This window comes from Trichosurus vulpecula, chromosome 4 (assembly GCF_011100635.1).
Source record: "Trichosurus vulpecula isolate mTriVul1 chromosome 4, mTriVul1.pri, whole genome shotgun sequence".
NCBI classification, from domain to species: Eukaryota; Metazoa; Chordata; class Mammalia; order Diprotodontia; family Phalangeridae; genus Trichosurus; species Trichosurus vulpecula.
Window position 1 is genome coordinate 151,814,021 of NC_050576.1, and position 19,441 is coordinate 151,833,461.

The window sequence follows — 19,441 nt, forward strand, 5'->3', positions numbered from 1 at the left end:
TCAATAAACATTTATTAAGTACCTACTATTTGCCAGGTACTATGCTAAGTCAAAAGTCACTAAAAGGAGTTTTAGTCCAGCTGCCTCATTTTACAGACAAGGAATTTGATGCCCAAAGAAGGAAAGTGAATCACTCATTAAAAAAAGTGGCAGGGGGCGGCTAGGTGGTGCAGTGAGTAGAGCACTGGCCCTGGGGTCAGGAGGACCTGAGTTCAAATCCAGCATCAGACACTTGACACACTTACTAGCTGTGTGACCTTGGACAAGTCATTTAACCCCAATTGCCCTGCCTTCCCGCCCCTTAGGCCCCCACCCCCACCCTGAAAAAAAAAGTGGCAGAAGTAGGATCTGAACACAGGACTTCTGCCTCTAAGGCCAGTACTCCATATATTGTGCCATTCTAGTTCCTGGAAATGAACTGTATACATCTAACCAATGCCATGCCAATCACATACGGAATACACATGCTACCTATGAAGCCTTGATGTGTCACTTGCCAGGTAAATGAGTTCAAATTTAAGTCAGCCCCTCTCTCAGATCACTCTCCCACTCTTCCCTTTCCCCTCCATCTATCATTTAGACTTGACTCCTGCCCAACTTGCCTCTGCCAGTGTCAAATGTTCCATATAGGAATTGGCAACGTAATGAAGACATCCTAAAAATTAGGCTTCTCTGACATTATAGAATAAAATACAACATAACTTGGTGAACTTGAGTTTCATATTTCACTAATTTCCTTTCATGTCCAATGAAATTTATATGCAATCAGATTCACAACTGATCAAATGTTTTTGTAAAACTAATTCACATTTAGTTACAACACAACAATCCTATAAGTGGTTTGTTCTTTGCCAGCCTTTCCTATGAATATCTCAAGAGGGTTTTTGTTGGTGTTTTTGGTACAGTTGAAACAGAATCTTGTAACCTACACTCCTTAATTACAGAAGCATTCTGTGCTACTTTTGTACCTGTGACAGCCGCCTGAGAGGCAATGCAGCCAGTTACGTGGATAGCTGCCTATGAGACCCTGGGAGAGGCACTTATCTCTCAGTGCTCTAGACCAATGGTGGCAAACTCAAATAGAAATGGCTCAATAAACCATACATATGGATACCTGTGAGCTGCATATTGACTTAGAAAACCACATGTTAACAATATCTGTGTTTTTCTGAGGCACCGTGCACAGAGCGCTGGATCTGGAGTCAAGAAGACTCCTCTTCCTGAGTTCAAATCTGGCCTCAGACACTTATTAGCTATGGGACCCTGGGCAAGTCATTTAGCCCTGTTTGCCTCAGTTTCCTCATTTGTAAAATGAGCTGGAGAAGGAAATGGCAAACCACTCCAGTATCTTTGCCAAGAAAACCCCAATTGAGGTCAGAAAGAGTTGGGCACAATTGAAATGACTGAATAACAAAATATGTTCTATTGTCGTTTTATAAATTTACATTTTTTAAATGTTAAATTTTTCCCAATTTTTTTTTTGGCAGAAATCAGGATTAAGTGACCTACCCAAGGTCACACAGCTAAGTAAGTGTCTGAGGCAGGATATGAATTCAGGTCCTCCTGACTTCAGGGACAGTGCTCTATTCACTGTGCCACCTAGCTTCCCCTCCCAATTATATTTTAATCTAATTCACACCACACTCCAGAGTTCTGACATTTGATGCCTCTTCTCTAGGTAGTTCTTGGAGACTGTAAACTGCCAAGCAGGTCCTGACCTGCACTCGAAGAGGGACTTTTCTCCCCTGGGAGTTCCCTCTACCAGATAAATCACAGGTCCTAGCAGCCACAAGTTTAAAAGGATAAGAAAAGCCATGAATTCCAAGTGTCTAAATATGGCAGCTTAACGATTCTAGCATTAGCATAGTAATAATAGTCCAAAAGCCACAAATGCTTTTTGACTCTCTGGAAGTGATTCAGGCAGTTTTCTGCGGTAAGCTAGCTAGCCATGCAACCACACCAGTGTTGGGATTTCCTTTCACCCAGAAGCGCTTCACAGAGGACAAACGTCCTCCACATCCTCCATAACCATCCCTGCTTGACTGAGCTGAAATAAATCAACAAACATCCAGTCAGTCATCGTTTCTTCAGCAATCAAGGGGGCTAATTCAGTTAGGTCAGATTTCTAAAGCCCCTTTAGCTCTAATTATTGAGGATTCAACTCAAGTACTCAGGTGAGGCCATCTGCACAGCTAATTTGATTTGGGGCATAGTGAGAGGAGTCAGTAGATAGAGCCCCAGGCCTGGAGTCAGGAAGACCCGAGTTCAAATTTAGCCTCAGACACCTACTAACTGTGTGACTGCGGGCAAGGCACTTAACCTCTGTTTGTCTCAGTTTCCTTATCTGTAAAATGAAGATAACAATAGCACCTATCTCCTAGAGTTGTTTGGAAGATCAAATGAGATAATAATTGTAATGTGCTTAACACAGTTCCTGACACATAGTAAGAACTGTGTAAATGTTAGCTATTGTGATCATGACTTTGTTGGGATTTGTGCAAATATGAAGCCACCAGTTTATCTCTTCTTTTTCATTCCTGGGTATATAAACCACAGCAAAGCTTGGAAGTTAAATGGCTGCCCGAGGTCAACCCATGGGTGACCTTCACTAGGGTATGGATTAGAGCTCACAAAGCCCAATTTCCCTCACTGTCAGAGCAGCATCCCAGGAAACGGTTCCTCAGAAGGTAGGGATCCTATTTAAGTGGGCTTAGGGCAGACATCAAAAGGCTTCCCAAATCGAGCGATTTAAGAACTAATAAAAACATGGTGGTGATAAGAATAATAACCTTAATAGCAGCTTCAAAACAGGCTCTTTTCTGATGCTACTGCCCAAGGCAATTGTGGGGTACACAGGAGTTCTCCCCCAAATCTGTATGAAACATCCCACATTAGTAGAGCAGCAGGACACAACAGAATGTGGGGAGAAATGAGACCTATAGACAGAGTGAGAGAAGGAAAAAGAGAGAGGTGCCTGGGGATGGGGTTGATATAGCCTACAAGTGATATGTGGTTCATACGGGAAATTTGTCATTGACTTCCTCAGGACAGTATGGTATGGCACAAAGAGTAATAGATTTGGAATCAGAGGCCTAAGATTCAAATTCTAGCTTTTCTGCCAACTAATATGCTGTGTGATTACATAAAAGTTACTTCCTCTCTCTGGGTCTCCCTTTCTTCCTCTGTAAATGTTTGACTAAATGTTCTCTAAAGTCCTTTAGAGCACTCAACCTTCTTATCCTATGACGAGATTGCTGTATTCATGGCCTTCTCTCATTCTGCAGTACCCCACCCCCACCACATCTTCTGCAATAAAACCCATCCATTGTCATCCAGTTAGAATACAAGTCATTTCTGTGCTACATGTGCAGATTTCAGGGTAGTAAATCATGTACAGGTAAAGATTAAAGGCATAGCCTTAGACTACACTTTAACTCAGTGCAGGTAACAAAACAATCAGGTTTTTAATGATCTTTTCTAGTCCACTTTCTAAATCATCTCCGGGATGGCTAGGCCCTCCTTTAGGGCCCTCAAGAGTCTGTCTTACCCTGCTCCTTCCTTACTTATTATCCTTGCCTAATTCCAGACCTATTTCTCTTAGCATTCCTGGTCCCTGAGTAATTAAAATCCTTTCTATCTGCATTCAAGGTCTCTCAAAAACCACCTGAACCCCAACTCAGCAAGTTCCTACTATTCCATCTGTCATAGTAAGGCCTGTTTCACCTGCCAGATTAGCACACGCTCTAAGAACACGGAGGTTACCTAACCCGGACATACATTTCCTAGCTTCACCATTATTTTCAATATAAATATCTGAATGTTAAAAGGACAACCATTTCTCATCCCTGCTATACAGATTATCCTTCTACTTGTGCATGATTTTTTAAATAGGGGTTTGAACCTAGGAACACCCTCGATTCATATTGTCTGCCAAAGTCAAGTATCCTTTCTGTTCTACAAACTGTGGCATTTAACTGTAGGAAAACCCTTAGACCTGATGTTGGAAAACCTGGATATTTCACAGATCTAGAGTTGAAAAGGGATCTCAGAAGTCATCTTGTCCAACTGAGGCCTGGAGAAGTTGTGACTGTTTATTCCTCCTCTATAAAAGAATATGGGGGAAAAGGACATGGCAACACAGGTAAGTAAGCATTAAAGACAAAATTGGAAACCAGATCCTCATCCTCCAGGGCCTTTGTTCCACTATTTGGAAGCCATACAACTATGCATAAATCACTTAGCCCTTCTGACCTTGTTTCCTCATTAGAGTCACTGACTAGGTAGGAAGAACAAGAGCTCCGTGTGAATAAGAGGTTTAAAACATGAAGGACTTGGGGTAGTAAAGAGCTGGAAATGAAACAAGTGCCCATTAATTGGAGAACAGTGGAACAAATTATGGTGCCTGAATGTGATGGAGTACTTGTTGTGCTATAAGAAACAATGAAGGGGAGGGTTTCAGAGGTGCCTGGGAAGACCTACATGGACTGATGCAAAGTGAAGTGAGCAGAACTTGGTGAACAATTTATACAATATTGTACAGACAAACAATTTTGAGAGATTTAAGAACACTAATCAACACAGTGACCAAACCTGATTCCTATGACTCAAGATGAAACATGCTACCCTCCTCCTGACAGAGGTGATAGAACCAGGATGCCATTTTTTCAGACATGCATAGCCAACGTGGGAATTTGCTTTGCTTGACTATGCATATGTGTTCCAAGTGTTTTATTTTCTTTCTCTTTCAAAACAGGCAGTAGGAAGGTAGGTGGGAGAGAAGGTGGATTTTCATTAATTAAACAAATTAAATAAAAAACAATTTAATAAAATCTGTCGGTTTCTTGTAGCAAGTTCGATTGCTAATTTGACAGCCAATGCTCCTCCAAATAAGTGACTAAGTAGAAATTCAGCATCAAGACCAGAGACAGAGGTATGATGTGTTTAAATGAGATTTATTAGCATACATTCCTTATCACCAGCTAGCAATGGAGGTAAGAAAGATAAGGGATACTGTGGTACTCCAAAAATGTGATGATATGGCAGTTGTTTACAAGATAGCATCCCAGCTTTCCCTTTTCCACGGGAAAAGTCTCATCTCTGAATATGTTATTGATGTTCCCCTCCCACTTTAGGGGACATTCTAAAATAGTGATTATGGAGAATAAGGTGTTTTCTGTAACTGCCACTTCTAAATTGGTGCACAATAACTGACTGTGGAACATAAGAATATAGGACTGGAATATTTCCCAAGTTTCCGAATGTTAACAAACAAGCAGGATGTGGAGGATCTTATCTATAACCCCCTGTGCTATGGGTCTGTTTGGACCTACATGGATACTTATCCATATGGTTACAATTGAGGAAGGAAGGAGACCTCCACTGCTTTCAAAGACAAAAGCACACAAAGGTAACAAGCAACTAAAACCATGTAGATGATATATAGATAGATAGAATAGTAGCCAATTAATACAGACATGGTACTTCCCAGGGAATTCTGCCTGGCCAATGCTGGGAAAAATGACCCTGGTTTATACTCTCAAATTATGGCTGGTTCCCAGGGATTCTATCTAGGAATACTAACTCATATTCTGTTGTGGAGGAGGAATAAACAGATCCTAACAAAAGAGAAAAGGTCTTAATTATTAATGCATAAATATGTATACACATGTATTTATTCTATAGTAAGTATTTATTTATAGAGGTAGCTGTGATTGGAGCAGTAGAAAGAACACTGGACTTGGAATCAGGAAGACCTGAGTCCAAATGCTATTTCAAACACTTCCTAGCTATGTGGCTTTCGAAAAGCCATTTAACTGCTTTCTGCCTCAGTTTCTCAACTATAAAATGGGGATAATAATAGCATCCACCTCCCAGAGTGGTTGTAAAGATAAAATGAGAGATCTTTAAAGTGTTTTGCAAATCTTTTGCTGTTACTGTTCAGCTGTTTTTCGGTGTTATCTGATCCTTTGTGACCCCATTTGGGGTTTTTATGGCAAAGATACTGGAGTGAATTGACATTTCCTTCTGCAGCTCATTTTACAGATGAGGAAACTGAGGCAAACAGGAATAAGTGACTTGCCCAGGGTCACACAGCTATTACGTGTTTGAGGCCAAACTTGAACTCAAGTCTTCCTGACTCCAGGCATAGAATTCTATCCCCTGCATCAACCCTTTTGCAAGCTTTAAAGAGCTTATGAAGGCTAGGTATTATTGTGGTCGTTATTATTCTTTACAGTAACAGAGAGAAAGAATGGCACTTATAGTTACAAACTTCTAGGAGGCAAACCTATCCTTATATACATCATCACAAAAAGGGTCACAGAAATCACAAATTGAGCCCCATAGAATGAATGGCAGCCATCGTGGCACTATAACATGTAACTCAAAGGATTATTATGGTAAAAGTGCTTTATAAACTATAAAAATCATCTAAGTACAAATAATAATGATATTCTGATACTTGAATATGTCTGTGATCTCATTAATACGAGTACTCCTCCTTTCCATGTCCCCCCGCCCAACAACACGGGTCCTAATCCATCCATATCATCTCATCATGGGCAACCTTTGTCCCTGTCCTCCCATACATCCTCCTTAGAGGAGCACAACATGTAGCAGGCCTCCATCTAATTCTCTTGAAATTTCACAGATACCTCAGAAGATGACATCCTTTACATCACTTCTCCAATACAATTCTTCATTGGTACCATGTTATATCCTGTGCTGTATATGGTTCTTGTCATACTAGTTACTCTGTCTTGACTATCTCTCCCAAACAGGAGCTGTTAAGTACCGCAACCTACATGCCTCTGATTCACTTGTACTTGTCCTGGCCCAATACAGAACAATTCCCAACTTGGTGAAAGACATAGACCTCAAATCTTCTTGCCTTTCTCCCTCTCTTCCTTGTCCTCTGTTCTCACTCCCACTCCTGCCCCTTGAAGAATGCTGACTTGGAAATCTCTACTTTTCTAAGACTTCCCTTTTCTCAATAGGCTTGCTTTTTCTATGCTGCTGCAACACCCCAGCCTCCTTGAAAAATCTAGCCTCTGTAGTTCAAGACCTCTGCACAGCATGCAGGCTAGGAAAAGTCTTAAAGCTCCTGGGTATAGCATCCCTTTTCCCCCTGCAGATAGAAATCCTGTCTCGCTCACATCCAAGGAATGCCCAAGACTCTGGCTACTATTAGAATCTGATTAGACAATGAGACTGAATAAGGATATCTGAATCTGGGATTTCCTGTGCTTTTGTTTTTTCTGCTGGTGAAACAAAAAGCCCTATTGACTCTGGCTTCTTTAATTCCAGTTGAAACAACATGAGCATTATCTTTAGACTGAAAGTTCTTTGACGCCTACATTTTCTGTGAACAATGCTGAAAAGAGTACACCGAAAGGAATAATGAAGCCTTCAGCCAAGGCCCCACAGCTTACCAAATTCCTTGTTGAGTGAAAATGGCTTGCTGGGAGCATCTCGAAAATGTTTTAAAGGGGGCCCATAAGTTTCCTGGTTTCATTGGGAAAACAGCAGCAAAATCCTACCTTAGAACTGGGCTGTTTTTATTGGTTATTTTTTTTTGTTTTGTTGGTTATTATTATTGGTTATTGGTTACTTTCATTTATTTTTACTAGTTAAATCCTCATTCATAATGATTTTATCGAACAGGTTTGAACCTGAGTCAAAGCTCCTGAGAAGCCAAGAAAGATGCAAAGCTGTCTGTGCCAAAAGGAAAAGATGACAGAAGTAAATTTGTCCAGCTAGAGGTATTTTAAGGTTAGAATGCCCTCTTTGGGTATGAAATTATACCAGCAATTATACTAGCAATGATTCCTCTGAGAACTCAGAGACAAATTACCATGAGAGTGAGGAGAAGAAAAAAATTTACATTGGGCACAATGGAGAATTTTAGACAGTGCTTATTTGACCAAGATCTGGGGAAATGTCAAAATGACAATAAATTAAATACTCAAATTATGCCACTACTGATCAGGATATCCAAGTTAGGGAAACTTTCATTTTCCCTGGTAAACTTAATTACTCTTCCACAGTATACCATCTGTTCATATTCCCCATTAAGGACACTGGGTACTGAGGTGACAAGATCTTGGAAAGGTATCCTACAAAGGTATGCTTCCCTTCACTATCAGCCACTATAACGATAATAATAACTACTCAGATTTCAAAGAACTGCAGAATGTGAGAGTTGGAAGGGACTGCTATGGCCATTTAGTCTAAATCATACATGAAAGTTCTCTCCCCTAAGACACAATCCAACAAGTGGTTGATCAGCCTCTACTTAAAAAACAATCCCTATGAAGAGGGAACCCACCACCTCTCAAGGTAGTCTATTCCACTTTTGGACAGCAATAATTGTTTAAAAAAAAAAGATTTTCCTAACATGGAGCCTTAAATTAGTCTCTTTACAACTTCCAGTGACTGTTCCTGGTTCCACCCTCTGGAGCCAAGCAAACAAGTCCTCCCCATGACAGTCATTCAAATGCTTTAAAACAGCTATCATGTCTCCCCACTCCACTCCCACCTCCCTGAATCTTCTTTTCTTCAAGTAAAATATGTCCAGTTCCTCCAACTGATAGTGACATGTCATGGACTCAAGGCCATCCTCTGGACACTGGTTGATCTTCTCTCCACACTATAACTTATCACTGTCCTTCTTAACCCATTTTGCCCAGAAATGAACACAATACTCTAGAGGAAGTCTGAATAGCGCAGAGTGTAGTAGGACTATCATATTGCTGTGCCTGGATGTTATATATAAAGCTGCTTATTCTATACCCTCTTAATATAGCCTAAGATCATATTAGCTTTTTTTTCCTTCCTCATTACATGGTTGATTCATTTTGAACTTAAAGTCCATTAAAACTATTTTTTGAAATAGTTTCTATCTATCAAGATGTAACAACAATGTAACTTGCCACTACTGTGGCTCTGTAAAACCAATAACACCAGCACACAGAAGGGCTGCCAGCGCAGATTCTTTGATCTGCTTTTCTAAGGAAAGCAACTTTAAGGGGTTTATAATCTCACTTTAATCAAAGATACATATATCATTCACTTAGTTCAGGGGGAAAAGCCAGCATCCTGGACTTTGGAAAGAATACAAACAGAAATTACAAGCATACATTATATAAACAGAGCAAATAAACACACATCAGTCATCCATAACAATACATAGTTACCAGAGAAGCACTAACATCTGAGTTTTCAAAGTGAGGGGTGGGGGGTGCTGCTTCAAAAGCTTACCCAGAATCTTGCAGCCAACACTCTTTCATTTTGCCCCCAAAGGCAAAATGCCAACCTCAGAGCTCTTATACCCTGTTCAGGGCCCTGAGGGCTCAGAGACTACTTAGCAAAAAGGTATGGAGCCTGGGGCCTCACACCTAGTTATTGAAAGCGTGTGGGCCTGCCTCTAATCAGGCCTCCCTTTGTTGTCCCCACCAGAGACCTACTCAACAGATGGGAAAGATCTTTCACTTACAGGTCGGCCTTACACAAGAAATCCCCCATTATATTGCTTGTAAAGTTAATTTTTTTGTACCCAACTGCAAGACTTTACAGTCTCAACCTTTTTCCCATTGCGCAGGGGTTTTTAAACTGGAATCTATGAGCTTGGTTTTTAAAAAAATATACTGTGATAATTATATTTCAATATAATTTGTTTTCTTTGTGATTCTTTGTATTTTATCTTTAAAAACATTATTCTGAGAAGTCCCATAGCCTTCACCAGACTGTCAAAGGTGTCCATGAAACAAAAAATGTTAAGAACTCCTACCCCAGAGCTACCCAATGATGCTTTGAGAGGGAACTATCATGTATCCTGTAATGGTGACTTTCTGTTCTCGTCCCTCCAATACTTCCTGATCCCCTCTCAAGGGGCTCACAACCTAATGGGGGAACAACATGCAAACAAATATATACGAACAAGATACATTGAGGGGCATTATGGCTATGTAAATTGGGGTTGATCTCAGAGGGAAGTCGCTTAGTTTAAAGGAGAACTGGGAAATGTTTCTTGTACAAGTTGGGGCTTTAGATGAGATGTGAAGGAAGCTACAAGGACATAAGGAGAAAGAGTGAGCATTCAGGAAAGGGGAGTTTCTTGTTTCAAGAACCGCAAGGAGGCCAGAATCCCGGGATCATGAATTATGTGGAGGGGAATAATATATAAGAAGACTTGAAAAGTAGAAAGGGGTCAGGTTGTAGAGGACTTAAAAAGCTAAACAGAGGATTTTATATTTGATCTAGAAGTAATAGGGTTCACCAGTGAGAATGTATAAGGATGAGAGATGAAGCATCTAGTAGGAAAGACAGCTATCAGTAAAAGATGGGCCATTTATTGCTTGAAAATCCCATTTTAGAAAATCATTGCAGCATATAACTAAGAGATCTCAAAAGGAAAAAAAATTAATAGGCATTCAGAGGAATACAAATACTAATATTCCATCACAGTGCCCCTCTAACAGACCTATAAAATATCCCCTCCTCTTTGGCTCATATAATCATATCTTTAATCCCCACAGAATAAACAAGGCTCTTCTATGTATAAACAAATTACTTAACTGGGACAGGTGACAATATCAATAAGCATTTGAAAACAAGATCGCCTGTGGATTAGCCAAAGATGATCCTCAGATAATCCACCATCTTGATTCACCTCACTTTGCATGGAACGATATTCTGCCTCAAGGAAAAAGGATATCATAGAATACTCATGATACCCTATGTTTGTCAGCACTTTATACTTTTCAAGGCCCTTTTAAGTATTAAGTCTTTTGAAAGAATGGACTTTGGTAATCCTAAGGCATCAAGTATTTTATTCAATATGATACTGAAATGAAGTAATAGAATTTGTCAAGTTTCTCAATCTAAATTCTGTCAACCAACATATTATCTATTCCTCCTTTTCCTTTCCTTTCATGCATCTGCAAATGGCTCAGCTGAGGAGACACATTCTCCATTTGAAAAGCATGCCATCTATGTCTTACATAAATGCAATCCAAACATTTAACTCAACTTTGCTAAGCACCTATTATATAATAAAGAGATTAATCATAATAATGATAATAGCATTTATATAGTACTTTAAGGTTTGCAAAGCACTTCACGAACATTCCCTCATCTAATCCTCACAATAACCCTAGTAGATGCTACAATTATCCCCATTTTACAGATGAAGAAATAGAGGTTAAATCACTTGCCGAGAGAAATAATAATTTCTCTCTTATGTTAATAACCAATTATTGAATTAGGACTAAGGTTTTCCCTTCTTTTATTTCCTCATTCCTTGTAGGCTATTCAGTCAGCATGTGAAGGGCAGGGATGATAAAGAGATGAAATCTTGAGCAGATGGACCCCACTGGGAAAACTTAGATCTGATCAAAAAGATAAAGAGATCTAATCTGTGAAATCCAGCCCATTCTGTTTTAGTCAGCTAGGTCTGAGTAGAGGTGGACCGCCTTTTGTCTAGATTACCCCCGTCTGGGTAGTCTATATAAGAGATGTCTCCTTGTCTAAAACTGAGTGATCAGAGTCACTCCCCCCCCCTCCATTTGGAATAAGCCCATCTCTCGTAATATTCATTCTCTTATTAATTGTTAACCAATCAAAGTCAATTTCCACCCTCAGGAACACCCACTCTTCCAAAGACAGTCCAAAGCATTGAGTGGGTTCCACGAGGGATCTTTGGTATTCAAGAGTACCACTGACCTCTTTTATTAATTATCCACTAGCATAATTAATAAAATAATTAATTGCCCAGAAACTGTCTCTCAAACTTTTTATACATCACATTGCCCAGAGTCACACAGCTAGTAAGTGTCAGACACAGAATTTGAACTCAGGTCTTCCTAACTCCAGGTCCAATACTCTTTCCACTGCACCACCTAATTGCTTCACGTACCAGACACTGGTGCTGGGTACACTGACACAATGAAAGAGTCCTTGACCTTATGACACTCACACTGTATATACATCCAGATCACTGGTAAAAATGTTTACCAGATCAAGTTCAAAGAAAAATTCCTGGAGTATTCCACCAAAGGCTTGGCACTATTTGAGTTTAGTTATTCAAGTGATTCCGAACCCATATAATTCATGCGATCAAGCAATCCAAACCACCATCTTGTCCAAAAGGATATTAAGTTCTTGAATAATGTTGTTGTTTGGGTGTCTTTCAGTCATGTCTGATTCTTCATGACCCCATTTGGGGTTTTCTTGGCAGAGGTACTGGAGTGGTTTGCCATTTCCTTCTCCAGCTCATTTTACAGAGGAGTCTTCCTGATTCCAGCACCCTATCTACTTCACCACCTAGCTGCCCCAAAGGGGATAGGATGGCTGACATCAAATTCCTCAGTAAATTCCAAAGTGGCCCAGCATCTGCCCAGGTTCAAGGAGGGAAGGAGTATTCAATTTCCTATCAGAGTCATTGACAGAGGAATTGTAATACATGCAGTTGTCCAGCTTTAACAAGTTATTCTCATCAATGCAAAATGTGTATCAGCTGTCAGGCAAGAGATAAGTAGGCCTTCATTTGCTAAGTCTCTTTATTGCTTAAAAAATAATTATATGGTTGGGACCTGTGATCTCATCAATGTGGAGAACTCTTTATATGGAAACTTCCTCCATAAATGAATCTTAGCAACTCATCTAAAGCGTACAGTTTTACAGAGTTTCCTGTGTGGTGAGAAGTTAGATGATGATGATAATGATGATGATGACCGATGACAACAGCTACCATCTGTTTAATATGACACTTTAAGGTTTGCAAACTCAGAATGTGAACCCAGGTTTTTCTGGCTCCAAAGTTGGTCCTTTCGATTAGACTATGTTGCCTTTCATAAACAATAAAATACAAAAGAAATAAAACACTAAGCACAGCTCAAAGGAGTAAAAAAAAAAAACTAGCATTTTCCACAGAAATACATACACAATATGCCTAGAGAGCTGAAGCTTTATCTTATATACCTTTGTATCCTTCAAAGCACATGGCACAGTACTTCATACTTATTAGACCATCAATAACTATTAGTTAAATGAATGAATGCATATTAGGCATATGAAACACCTGACAGGGAAAATTGGATAATTAACTGGTTAACTTGACTTTGACCTAAATCTATTAGGTCTATATTATCTACTTTTTAAAATGTAAATGATCCTAAGTCTTTCTCTGTCTCTCTCTCTGTCTCTCTCTCTGTCTCTGTCTCCTGTCTAGTACAGGGATTCTCAATCTTCTTGATGTGTCATGGACCCTTTTGGTAATCCAGGGAAACCAATGGACCCCTTCTCAGAGTAATGTTTTTAAATGCATAAACTGCATAGTATTACAAAGGAAACAATTATATTAAAATAGCTATCAAAATATTTTTCTTAAATAAGCTCAAGGACCCCAGGTTAAGAACCCCTGGTGTGATAGAACAATTGTTCAAACCTTCACTTTCACTTTCAGTCTAACGGCCTATGAGTATAATGAGAAACACCAGGGAATATTTCAAATTACACTTAAATGTAAAAATATTTTTTCTTCATCGAATTTGGAATTTTGGGGTCGTTATGTAGCTTTTACAAGGAGTACTTACTGTAGGTTTCTAGTTTATTAGAACCCAGCAGCTTCTTTTTAATCTACTTGTTATTTTTCTTAAATTGTTTGACCACTATAAAAAAATTCCTTCTTTTTTAAACTGACAGCTTAAGATTTGAGTTACAAGGGAAATGTTTATAATATATGCAAATCACATACATTCCTCTGTGTTAAAAATAAAGCACAATAATTATATCAAATCATCTCATCCATCAACTCACATATCAATAAGTGACAAATAACGAAAGGGGAAAAGCCAAGTTGTTGATGCATGTCATAAGACTTTAAATTTAAACACACACACACCCCCCATTCAAGACACAATGCACTCATTAATTTTCTAGACAACTTTGGATATTCCACCTTCCAACCTGTGAAAGCAATTAGTTTTCATGCAGTGCCACCTGTCAAATGTGCATTCTTCTATTCCCCTTGTATTTCTATGCATGGGTGAACATGATCGTGTTCACGATTAATATCAATCTGAGATACATATAGCCACAGGGAGTCAAAGTACCCACCAGATTCCGTCAACTAACTAAAAGAAAAATCCAGACACACCTAAACACCAGCCACCTGCTCAAGCAAAATGTGACAGCTCTGTTAACAGGCCAGGGAACTTTATGCAATAGCTTGAAACTGGTGAAGAATAATCCAGCAGTGGGGGGAAAAAAGAGTTCCTAAAGAAAACTTCACAATGGATATCTATGATATCTGATAGCCACAATACATAAAAAATTGACATTCAAGGCCCATTCCCCAATAGATAAGTGGTCAAAGGAAAGGAATGCTTTTCAAATGAAGAAATGCAAATTAGCAATAACCATGTGACAGATTGCTCCAAATCATTAATAATAAGAAAATGTACATTCAAACAACTCTGAGATTTCACCTCATGTCCCTCAAAGTGACATAGTTGACAGAAGGTAGAGAGTGTCTGCTGGCATCTAGGTGGCATAGTAGATAAGAGTGCCAGGCTTGGAGTCAGAAAGAGTCATCCTTCCTGAGTTCAAATCTTGCTTCAGACACTTACTAGCTGCATGACCGTGGGCAAGTCATTTAAGCCTGTTTGCCTTGGTTTCCTCATCTGTAAAATGAGCCAGAAAAGCACTACAGTATCTCTGCCAAGAAAATCGCAAATGGGGTCATGAAGATTCAGACACAATTGAAACTGAACAACAACAAGAGAGGAGGGTTTGGGGGAAGACAGGTCAGTGAAGCTGGGAATTAATCCATCCATTGTGGAAAACAATTTGGCATTATTTCAGAAGAGTCACTTAACTGTTTCATACCCTTTGACCCAGTGATTCCACTACCAGGATACATACCTCCACAAGATCAAATAGAGAAAGAAAAGCCTGGTATATATCCAAAATTTAATAGCGGCACTTTTTGTGGTCACCAAAAAAAACCAAGTAAATGTCCATAACTTTGGAGAATGTGTTTTAAAATGTGGTATATGAGTATGATAAAATATCATTGTGCAATAGGGAACAACAAATATAAGAATTCAGAAAAAATATGGAAATAAATTTATGCAAAGTAAACAGAACCAGAAGAAAAATACATACAATATCTATAACAATATAAATGAAAAAAATCCTAAAGGGCAACTGAACTCAGATTAATAGTAAAAACCAATATTGGTCCCAAAGAATAGATTACAAAACAGCCATACTTCACTACTCTTGGTAGAGAAGTTAAGGACTATGGGAGTAGAATGTTGTACATGTCGACAGAGGCAAGGATTTTATCAATCACTGTTATTAACTTTGTTTTCCTTGGTTGGAAGCAAGCGTCCAATGGGAGGAATCAGGAAATGAGAATAGTATGAAAAAAGTATCCATTTTTAAAAAATTATAGTTCATATGATGCCATATGGATTCAATACTGTCCAGATTGTTGAGATAGAATAAAATAAAAACAGCATTGAATCTGACAAGTATAACTCCAGGTTAAGAACCTCTGGTCTGATAGGACAATTGTTCAATCCCTCACTTTCCCAAACATCCAGTATCTGCTAGCTTAAAAATTAAGAACTGGCTAAATTCAGTTAACGGGGTATATTGAACTAAATTAGGCACTACAGAATGCACTAAATTCATAATCAAGTGACCTGGGTTCTAGTCCTAGCTCCACACTAGCTATGTTACCTTAGGCAAATCACCTGATTGCCCTGAACCTGTTTCCTCATCTGTAAAATGAAAAGATTAAATTAGATGATATTTAAGGGCCCTTCTAGCTCTAACATTCTATGGTTCTATCATCACATCATCACATTTAAAATCATAGAGTAATTGATTTAAAGCTGGAAGGGAACTCAGAAGACCACCTAGTCTAACATCCTCATTTTACAGATGAAGAAACTGAGGCTGAAATGATTTGCCAATGCTTATGCAAGTAGTAAGCATCAAAAGAAAGATGAACCCTGATCTTCTTATTGCAGACCAATGTTCTTCTCTATGACCTACCTCTTAATAAAATGTTGCCCTTCCTGTCAAATTTATATCACTCTGGAAAAATTCAGACATGTCAGGAGAGTACATAGTATACTACAGGTAGGAAACAGGAGCAGAGAAAGAACACAGCAACATGAATTAGTAATCCAAAAATCATATAGCTAGTCCAGCAAGAAATAGAACTGTGAGGAGCTAGACCAGTTGATCTCTGGAGATCTCTTTCTTCTCTAAGTTCTGTGATTTGATTATTCTAACTCTCAATGACTAATCTCAGAATTGGAAGAGCCCTCGGAAATTGTCTAGTTCTTTCTTGAATAATTCCTAAAACATTCACCAGTGGTCATCTGGTCTCCACTCAAAGATCCCCAGTGATGGGAAATTCCACTAGCCCTTTAAGGGAACCTTTCCTACTTTCAAATACCTCTGATTGTTGAGATTTTCCTTCTACCAAGCAAAAACCCTCTGTGGCAGGAACAATGTCTTCTAAAGTCCCTGTCACATAGTCTAGGCTAGTTTTTCTTAAGATCCTACCCCATGTAAGCTAGGCTAGCTTTTTCTTAAAAGACAGTGAAATGATCCTTAAGACAATTGTTCCAAAGCTTGAACCATTGATAAAGTTTCCTAGCGGACTAAGTAAAAAAAAAGCCAGCACACAAAGATGTCAAGAACTCAAGCTTCATGAACTCTTCTGAGTAATGTGGAACCATGGCAAAAACACAGAGGCAGAAAAGCTTTGCCCAGTTGAATCAATACTATATCCTTGCTGAGTATCCTATAACATATTAGTAATAGTATTCTATTATCCTAGTATCCTGAGTATCCAATAATATATTATAATATATTTAGTAATTGTATTATATTACTAAGTAAACTTCCTTTTACTAACTGTTAAATGATCTATGAGTATCTCATTTAGTTTTCATACTGAATTGGAACTGCCAAACCAGTCTTAGTCTGGCTTGGCATATAACACTCTCCTCTCTGAAACTTCTATCCATTGCTTCTAGTTGTACCATATGGAGTCCAGCTAAATAAATTTAATCCCTCTTTCACATGGTAATCCCTACGCTGTTTAAAAACAGTTTTCATGAAGAATTAAGAACTATTCCCCAATTGACAAATGGTCAAAGAATATAAATAGGCAGTTTTCAGAAGAAGAAATCAATAATCATACCAAAAAATGTTCACAATCACTAATCAAGAAATTCAAATTAATACATGTCTGAGGTACCACCTCACATCTACCAAATTGACAAAGTTGACAAAAAAGGAAAACAACATTGATGCACTGTTGGTAGAGCTGTGAATTGGCTCAGCTATTCTGGAAAGCAATTTGGAAATATACCTAAGAATCTATTAAACTATGAATATCCTTTGACCTAGTGATACCACTACTCGATCAAAGAAAGAGGAAAGGGACTTATGAGTACAAAAATACTTAGCAAAGAACTGGAAACTAAGGGGGTGTCCATCGATTGGCGAGTAGCTGAACAAGTTATGGTATATGTATCTAACGGGATGCTATTGTGCTATTAAGCAATGATGAAGAAAAAGTTTAGAAAAACTTGGGAAGATTTATGTGAACTGATACAAAATGAAGTGAGAGATTTATACAATACAACAATTTAAACAATAACAACAATGCAGCAAAGACAAACATTTTTGAAAGATTTAGAAACTCATCAATACAATGACCAACCACAATTCCAGAGAACTCATGATAAAACATTATATCTACTTCCAAACAGAGGGGTGATAGACTCAGAGAACAAACTGAAACATATTTTTGGACATGGCTAATGCAGAAATTTGTTTTATTTGACTATACATATTTGTAATGGTTTTTGTTCGTTTTTGCTCTCTTAATGGATTGGGGATGGGGGAAAGGGGAGACAAAGAATTTGGAACCAAATATTAAATTAAATTTTTAAAAAGAAGGCTTCATACTGTATCCCAAAGTCTCCTTCCCTCCAATTGATCTCATAATGGTAAGTTTCACAGTCCCCTTACTATCCTGTTAGTAGGAAAATAAGCTCCTTAAGAATAGGGACTTTTGCTCTTTTTCCAGCCGGAATCATGGCGGGCGTAGAAGAAAAGAAGAAGCTACCATCTGTTCCAGAATCCCTTCTGAAAAAGCGAAAGGCTTTTGCAATACTGAAGGCGAAACGCTTGAAGAAGAAGATGGCTATTAAAAAGCTCCGTAAAATACGGAGAAAAGTTATCTATGAAAAAGCTAAAGCCTACCATAAGGAGTACAGACAGATGTACAGGAGTGAAATCCGGCTGGCTAGAATGGCACGCAAAGCTGGCAACTACTATGTACCTGCTGAACCCAAGTTAGCTTTTGTGATCAGAATCAGAGGTATCAATGGTGTTAGCCCAAAGGTCCGAAAAGTATTGCAACTTCTTCGTCTTCACCAAATCTTCAATGGCACTTCTGTTAAACTTAACAAGGCTTCTATTAACATGCTGAGGATTGTGGAACCATACATTGCATGGGGTTACCCAAATCTGAAGTCTGTGAATGACTGATTTACAAACGTGGTTATGGCAAGATCAAGAAACAGAGGATTGCCCTGACAGATAATGCCCTTATTGCAAAATCTCTTGGTAAATATGGAATTATCTGCATGGAGAATTTGATCCATGAGATCTACACTGTTGGCAAGCACTTCAAAGCTGCCAACAACTTCCTGTGGCCCTTCAAATTATCTTCTCCACGAGGCGGAATGAAGAAAAAGACTACACATTTTGTGGAAGGTGGAGATGCTGGTAACAGGGAAGACCAGATCAACAGGCTTATTAGAAGAATGAACTAAAGGTCTCTACCATGATTATTTTTCTAATGGTCTGTTAATAAAAATGCCTGTGACAAAAAAAAAAAGAATAGGGACTTTTATATTTGTCTCTAGCACCTAGCATAGTACCTGGCACAAAGCAGGCACTTAATGAGGGTTGATTGATTGGATTTTTCTCTCCTCCTCTGGATGTGTTCCTATATGTCAGTGTCCTTTCTAAAATGTGGTGACCCAAACTGAATATAAAAATCAAGATTTGGTTTCACCTGAGCAGATCTGGTATTGTAGCCCTACCACTGCTATTTTCATGGACACCTGCTTTCTATTAATGTAACAGATAAGATCATGTTAGTTACAAATCAGGAGTATCAAACAAGGACAGCAGTTGCAGCAAAACTCCTGACCAAGTAAAGCAAGCAAGAACCTATTAAAATATAATTGGGAAATGTTTAACAAAATAAGTAATGATACAAAAGAACATACATGGTGTTAATATATGGTTTTCTACATCAATATGTAGCTATGGATCCCATTTCTATTTGAGTTTGACACCACTGCTGTGCCCACATCTCTCCATTCTATCCACAAAG

General features: G+C 38.7%; 1 pseudogene; it reads left to right on the plus strand.

The window, feature by feature from the left end:
* The first annotated feature begins 18,129 nt into the window (after positions 1-18,129).
* On the plus strand, positions 18,130-18,929 carry LOC118847631 (annotated as a pseudogene).
* The last annotated feature ends 512 nt before the right edge of the window (positions 18,930-19,441 follow it).